This window comes from Camelus ferus, chromosome 31, assembly GCF_009834535.1.
Source record: "Camelus ferus isolate YT-003-E chromosome 31, BCGSAC_Cfer_1.0, whole genome shotgun sequence".
In the NCBI taxonomy this organism is placed as follows: Eukaryota; Metazoa; Chordata; class Mammalia; order Artiodactyla; family Camelidae; genus Camelus; species Camelus ferus.
The window spans coordinates 17,415,711-17,423,386 of record NC_045726.1 but is presented as its reverse complement, the minus strand read 5'-3'; the positions used below and the strand labels follow the sequence as shown (position 1 = coordinate 17,423,386).

Sequence of the window (7,676 nt, the reverse complement as noted above, 5' to 3'; positions counted from 1 at the left end):
AATCAGTTGCATTTCTTTACACTAACGATGAATCAACAGGAAGAGAAAGTAAAGAAACAATCCCCTTCAAAATAGCACCCAAAGTAATAAAATACCTAGGAGCAAACCCAGGACCACATTCTTACAGCGCACAGTCCAGCCAAAGAAGAGACGCACCCTGACCCGTGATCCCTGTGTCGAATTGTCACAGAGGAGAGCAGACCTGACTCCATGCTGGATCTGTTGCCTTGGTTTTAACCACTGGGCCCTTTTTCTGGGTTTATGCTTGCCGGCTCTGCACCTTTTGTAAAGGAATGCTGCCTTCAGCCTGTCTGGTAAACAGGAGAGCCTTTTCTCAGGGCTCTGACCCTTAAGGATATTAACACTTCTGCACTCACATAAAGATACCAAGTTGGTAGCCTTTGTTTGGTTGGCGGTTTTACGGGAGTACCATGGCCTGGCGCAGGAACAAAGGACTCCTGCACCAAGAAGTTTGCACCAACCAACCACATCCCTCCCCTGTTTTTTTGGTATAAAAGGAGCCTGTGTTCTGACTTGAGGGGGATGGTTCTCCAAGACATCAGTCTGCCATCCTCTGGGTCTGCCAGCTTTCAGAATAAAGTCGCTATTCCTTGCCCCAGCACCTCGCCTCCCGATTTATTGGCCTGTCGTGCAGCGAGCAGAACGAGTTTGGACTCGGTCACAAAATCTCAAGGAAGCACCCAAGTGGGCCCTAACTGAGTCACACATGCCTGCCACTTGTCCAGTCGCTGGGTCTGCAGGCATGGGGTACCCTGACTGGCTCTAGAAAAAGAACAAAAGAAGCCCAGAGTTAGAAGGGAGAAGATGATAAAAATAAGAATGGAAACAAATAAAATGGAAGCTAGAAAAAATCAACCATACTAAGAGCTAGGTTTTTTTTTTTCATCAACAAGTTTGACAAACCTTTAGCTAGACAAAGAAAAAAGAAAGAAGATTCAAATAAATAAAATAAGAAATTACAGCTGATGGCACACAAATGACAAAAATTATAAGTGAGATAACCAAGAAGAAAAGGATAGATTCCTAGTAACACACACCTTTACCAAAATTGAACCACGAAGAAACAGAAAATCGGAACAGACCACTAACGAGTAAAGAGATTGAATCATTAATCAAAAACCTCCCAATAAAGAAAAGGCCAGGATCAGAAGCCTTCACGGGTGAATTTCTCCAAGCTCTCCGAGAAGAATTAACACTGCTCCTTCTCAGACTCTCCCAAGTCTTCACTCCAGAAGGCAGCCTTCACACCGAGGGAGAGAGATCTTAGGAAGCAGAAGCGTTGATCAATATGAGAAAGAAATTTCTAAAAGTTGGGTTCTCCAAAATTGAAACAGAGATTCTAGTTGTGCTCTGATTCTTCATGCAGACCCTAGGGAAAAAGCAGCTGGAGGCACCTCTGCCTTTGTGGATGCATCAGACAGAACCCAGAGCAGAGCAGGGTTTCCCAGGGGGCCCCAGAGACCCCAGCGTGGGGATGCATGCGCAGATGCAGGGTTCCTGCCACTGGTTGGAGCTCAGAGGTGATCTAGTCCTCCTGTGTAAGTAACAGGCACCAGTCCCCCAGCCCACGCCTGCTCGAGGTGGGTGGGGCTGTCCGAGCTCCCCCAGGGAAGCAGTGTCTCCAGCTGAGCCCAGGCTGGCCTGGGAAGAACCATTTGGAGACAGTTGGGTCTGTCTTTTGCTCTCCTGACTTAGCGCACTAGCATCTTCCCGGAAGCAGACCCGACATCCTGATGGAGTGTGAGTGAGTTCAAGTGTCCCTCTCCAAGGTCATTGAGAGAATGATGTTTTCCGGAAATATTAGAGCATGAGGTTTCTTCAAGCCAAGAAAAAGGGAAACAACTTTAAATACAAAAGCACACGCTCAATGTGGAGGCCCAGCTGGCAGGAGGAAGCTGACGCGCTCCCTGTGGTGTAACTGCCGCTTTTTCTAAGAGGTTTTGGGGGGTTTGGGGGGGCAAGTTTCCAGGCACTTAGCTCCTGACTTTAATTTCTGGTCTTCTGCAACTAAACGAACCCTCATGCAATTGCTCACTGCCCTGAGACTCCTCTGAAGTGAAAATGCTGCCAGTTATGCCAGCGGGCTTAGCGGAGTCGTGGGGCCACCAGCCTCCGGGTCTCACTCCACACTCACCAGGTGAGAGCAGGGCCTCCTGGCACAGCCAGCCCTCTGCCCTGGGATGCTCTCCTGTCTCTCCCGCCACAGCCCAGAAACCGTCCCCCTGTGGCTCCTGACTTTGCCTCTCCTCTGATGGCCACCACGATCCCCGCCAGGAACATGGGTCTCAGAACAAGTTAAACCGAACAACTTTGATTCTATTTTCAATGATTACAATGGTAGACTCTTTGTTGCTTCTGCTGAGTTCGATTGCCCCAGAAAGGGTCTAGTTTGGAATTGAGGAAGAACTTTCTAATTATGAGAGTTTTGAGTCTCTAAGAAAAATGACTCAGGGTTTCTTTCTGTTGGTACAGGACTGGACATCTGCCCAAAGACTTAGATTTTTCTTATTTAAAAGCACTTAAACAAAGGCAGGGGATTTTTCGTCTCTCTCTCGTTGGTTTTTATGTTGTAGAATCAAAGACAATCAGATCTGAAAGGAAGCTTTAAAAGGAGAAGTTTTGTTCTTGTTAAAATCCTAAGTGTGAATGTGGCATTGCCTTATTGTCAGCAGTGAAGTTTAAACTTGAAAGTGTAGCAGGGAAGGACAAACCTGACTCCGTGTTAGACCTGCTCCTTTGGCTCTGACCCTGGGCTCCGTCTCCTGGGCTCAGTCCTGCTGGATCCTGCACCTTTTGTAAAAGACTGTTGCCTAGAGCCTGATAAAGACAGGAGAGCCCATTCTCAGGGCTCTGGCCTTTAAGGGTGTAACACCTTCCCATTTATATAGAGATAAAAAGTTGCACAACGGAGAATAACATTTGTCTTGTTGAAGGTTTACAGGGACACCATGACCTGACCTACGTGGACAACTTCAAGAACAAGAAATTCAGACGCCAAGAAGTTTGCCACAACCAACCACACTCCTTCCCCTTTTTGGTATAAAAGCAGCCTGAATTCTGACTTGGGTCAGATGATTCTCTAGGACATTTGTCCCCCATCTTCTCGGTCTGCCAGCTTTCTGAATAAAGTCATTATTCCTTGCCCCAACACCTCGTCTCCCGATGTATCAGCCTGTTGTGCAGCGGGCAGAACGAGTTTGGACTTGGTAACAAAAGGGCACTGAATGCAGCCTTGGATCCTGAGCCAGATCTTGAAACAGGAAAAGGACACTAGTAGGAAAGCTAGTGAAGGCAGAATAAATCTGCAGTTTAGTTAACAGTATTGTGCCAGTGGTAATTGTTCAGTTTTGGCGACTGCTCTGTGGTTACATAAGATATTGACACTGGAGAAACTGGGAGAAGGGTACATGGCTACACTCTGTAGCATTTTTGCTACTTGTCTGTAAATCTAAAATTATTCCAAAATTAAAAGTTTATTAAAAAATAAAGAACAGATTTCCACTTATTAATATATTTCTCTGAGTCAAAAAGTTTGTTTCCTTTATTGAATAATAAACATTTTTAATCCTATAATGTGTCTTTAAATCAGGAGCTCTATTCAGGATTCCCAAAGGTCAAACAAATCAATAGTTCTTTCTCGTTATCATCTATGAGATAAAATGAAAAATTTCAGGACCATTAAAACATTTACATATGTTAAAAAGAACTTCAGGTGAGCACCACACAAGATGCAAAATACGTTTGAACCTGATATTCTTATGTAAATCAGCAGGCACCATAATTTTTTGAACAGAATCATTCTTTTAAAAAATTTGCATAGTAGTAATGCCTCCAATGAAGGAGCACAGAACTTCCCGTTTTCCTTTGATATTTTTATATTTCCTTCCTGTCATTATTATATATATGACAGAGCAAGAGTGGGAAAGCTTATGACAAATATTTCACACTTAATATAAGATTTAATATAAATCAAGACATAACCTCTGGCTTCCTGGGCGGGGGCGGGGGCCATCGGGTCCCTGCCAAAGTTACCTGGAAGAAGGCAGGAGATGGCAGGCTTCTGACCAGAGGCAGCCTCAGTGGGCTCTGCGGTAACCCAGCTCAGCGTAAGCCAGCTCAGAATAGCCACTCAGTCCCAAGTGACTTGAATGTGCTTTTCAAAGCAGAACCTAACTTCCGGATACATCATTCCGGTCTCTCAACCTTCCTTAACGTGTTACCCCCCGAGGCTTCCCTACGCGGCCTGTCTCTGGCTTTGTGCAAGGAGCCCATGCCCGATGGGAGGACCACAATGCTCTTACCTGCAAAGCTCATTGAATAATCTAGGTTATCTGCATGAGAGGCCAGCACACTTGTTCTGCGGGAAGTCAGATAATAAAAATGCTAGGTTTTGCCAGCTACATAGACACCCCGGAGCACAGGCGACATGGTTTAGTTTTTGCACGCATTTTTAAACAGCCCTTTACCAATGCAAAAAGCGTACCTGATGCGGGAAGGCACATGAAAGAGGCCACCGGCCACCTTTGGCCGGCAGCAGGAGTTTGTCAATCCCTGGTTGCTGTTGACAATATCTTTACTTTTTATTTTTTATAGAAGTGTCTCAGGGGGTGGGGGGAGGAAATAAAAACCCCTATAAAAATCTTCCCCTGAGATGGCAAAACACTCAGATGTACAGAGGTATTTACATTCAGGTGATCAGGGCTTGCTCAGACAGCAGCCTCTGCAGGACCCCGGGAGGAGGGCTGTGGGTGTGGGAGGCTTGTGCAGAGTCTCACAAACCCACTGGTCAAGGGTCTTCCTCTCGGGCGCAGAGGGTCCTGAGAGCTCCCCAGGCCCCCAGGCCCACCAGCCTGCAGCCTCCTTCCTCAGGTGTGGCCATGAAGCTGAAGGTGGTCACCCGATGCCCGCTTACCTGACCTCAGTGGCCAGCTGCCTTCCCCACGTCCCCTCCCCTGCATTTCGCGCCCTCTCGTCCTGCTGACCTGCTCAGACAGCACACCTGGGGGTGGGGTTCTCTTCTCCTCTGAGACCCCTGGGACCTACAAGGACACTGAGACCAGGTGGACAGCAGAAATCCTGTTGGAGCCATTGTTGGCTTCTCACCAACCATGAGTTATTCTAATGCTCTGGTTGCTCAAGATGTTTCCAGCCCTTAGTGCAGCCTCTGACAAGGAAGGAGGATGCAGAAGGAAGGACATATCTGGGGGCTCCCCAAACCAGGCCTTCCAGATTGCTGAGGTTGATGCCCTCTGGGGCCAAGGGCTCCAGGCATGGGTCCCCTTCCCATCACGTGGTGAGAGTGTGGGACACTGACAGGTCCCCTGCTTCCTGCTGCTTCAAGTTGCCCATCCTTGGATTGTGACCACTGACACTGTCCCTTCCAAATCCTCAAGGATCCCAGCCACATTATAAAATATACCTCCTCTGATACGGGAGGTTGGAGCAGGGGACGTGTCTATATATTGCCTTGCAAGCTGTAGGAGAAATAAATAGCAGGAGTCTCCAAGTACTCACGTTCTGTGTAATTTGTCCACCTGTTTTACTTAACAGAAGAGTTTGCTCCAATATATGCTTCCTATTGAGGAATTGCCTCATAACGTCAAACATACACCAAAGGGGGACAATCTAGGTAAACCAGTTACTCAGAAAAAATGTTGAAACAGCCCTGAGCCTCTGAATTATAAAGTAAACCAACAGAAGCACATTTGATAGCACAAAGTACTGTTCAACAAACTTATAATAAATACATATGTGTCCAACCTCCTCTGCAAAAAGACATCAGAGTGAAGAGTGGTCCCCACTTACTTCTCAGCTGCTCATCCTCCTGCAGGTCACCAGGAAAAACAGGAAAAAACTGATACTCAACACAGATGCCTACTAGAGAACTGTGGTGTTGATCACCATATCAGACTCACCGTTCCACTTGATAACCAGGAATTGCGGAACAGCCTCCCTCTGTTGTCTTCCTTTGTCTCCTTAAAACGGAGTCAGAGAATCTGTGATGTAGGAATTCATACACTTAAGTATTTTCTCAGTCTATTGGTAATAAAAGTAGGAATCCGACCATGGTGGGAGTGGGACTTTTGCTTTATCAAATAAGACTTTTTCAAATCCTGAAAAAGAATTATAATGAAGCAAAATTACAAAACTATAGCAATTAAAGCAGCAATGTCTTAGAATATTAGATAAATGAAACAGGACAGAAACAGACCTCTGTGTTTAGCAGTCCAGCATTTGGTAAAGTTGATTTACCCATCACGGAGAAGACGGACTGTTGAATAAACTGATTGGCCATTTTGGGAAAGAGACTGAATATCTATCTCACTCCCTAAAACCAAACAAATTCCAAATGTATTATGAAGATTTAAATACAAAACAGTGGGAGCATTTTTATATATTTGAAGGTAGCAAAGGCATTAAAGCTAGAAATGATGGGTGAGTTTTCTACGTAAAAAATTGAAATCTTATTTTGGGCATAAATACATAGACAAATGAAATATAGGAATTTGTGAGACAAAGAACAGACTGGAGAAAAATAATTATTACAACATATTGTTGGTGAACATAGATAGAAATAAGGTTGGTAATCCACTAAAACTTTTTATAAATCAATAAGGAAAATTTAGCATTGGTGAAAATACTGGGAACACATGATGAACAGACATTTCACAAAAGGAGTAAAATATGAAGAAATCAAGAGACCTATAAAATGATACTCAATTTCTCTGGTTAAAATGATACAAATTAGAAATAAAAATGAGATTTCTTTCACCTCTCACACTACATGGGATAAAAGCATCACTAGTGCTTGGAATTAATTACTAGACAGGACCAGCCTCACAGAGTGCTGGCTGGCACCAGGGCCTTGCCTGCCCCTCTGGCATCTGGGTACCGCGAAGGGTCAGCACCCTTCCTCTGGGCGGATGCTGGTGGCAGAGTGTGGGCTAGACTTCAGCCCCACCTGACCCTCTGCTGGGCACCACCTGTACAAGGTGAAAGTGTGAATCAAAACCACATCTTCCCAGAGTGCAAAGTCTGAACAGCAAGCATCGCAGATAACACTACAGCTCCTCTGACCCCCTAAGTCAGCTTCCAGGAATTTATCCCAGCAAGGCCCATCAGGCATCAAAGATGTATAAACACGGGTGTTTGTGGCAAGGTTGTTTATAATAGCAAAACCTGGGGAACAATTAATTGTATATCAGTCAGGGATTGGTTATAATTCACGGTTCATACACGCCAGAGCCACAGCGTAACCAATAGGAAGACAGTATAAAGCATTTCCACAACATGACATCTAATCCTACAGTGAGGTGACAACAGCATATATAATCACATTTACATTGATATGTCTGTGTGTGCAGACGGATGACTAAAGCCACATCAAGAAAAGTTGCAGTAGCTGTGTCTAGAGTTGTAATTTGGGATGAATTTTATATTTTTACCCCGTTATTAAAGTTTGTTAGACATTCTCTTTGGAAAACCAGGGTTCTTTCTTGAACCACTTCTATTCTAAATTCTGTCCTCACTTACCCCACCCTTCTGGTAACCCCCTGACATTCCTCGCAATATATTTTGTCTTTGACTCAAATCAAAGAACCCCCATTTGGAGAGGAAGGAGCCTGGAGGGCTCAATGACTCAGAAGTCAAAGTGT

At 45.0% G+C, this 7,676-nt stretch overlaps 1 long non-coding RNA gene across 1 annotated transcript; it reads right to left on the bottom strand.

Annotated features, from left to right (window-relative positions):
• Positions 1-201: 201 nt before the first annotated feature.
• On the bottom strand, positions 202-7,414 carry LOC116660781. Its single transcript, XR_004316404.1, has 3 exons — positions 7,404-7,414; positions 5,782-5,786; positions 202-372 (listed from the first exon to the last, which is right to left on the bottom strand). It is a non-coding gene; the product is annotated as an uncharacterized LOC116660781 (long non-coding RNA).
• Positions 7,415-7,676: the final 262 nt, after the last annotated feature.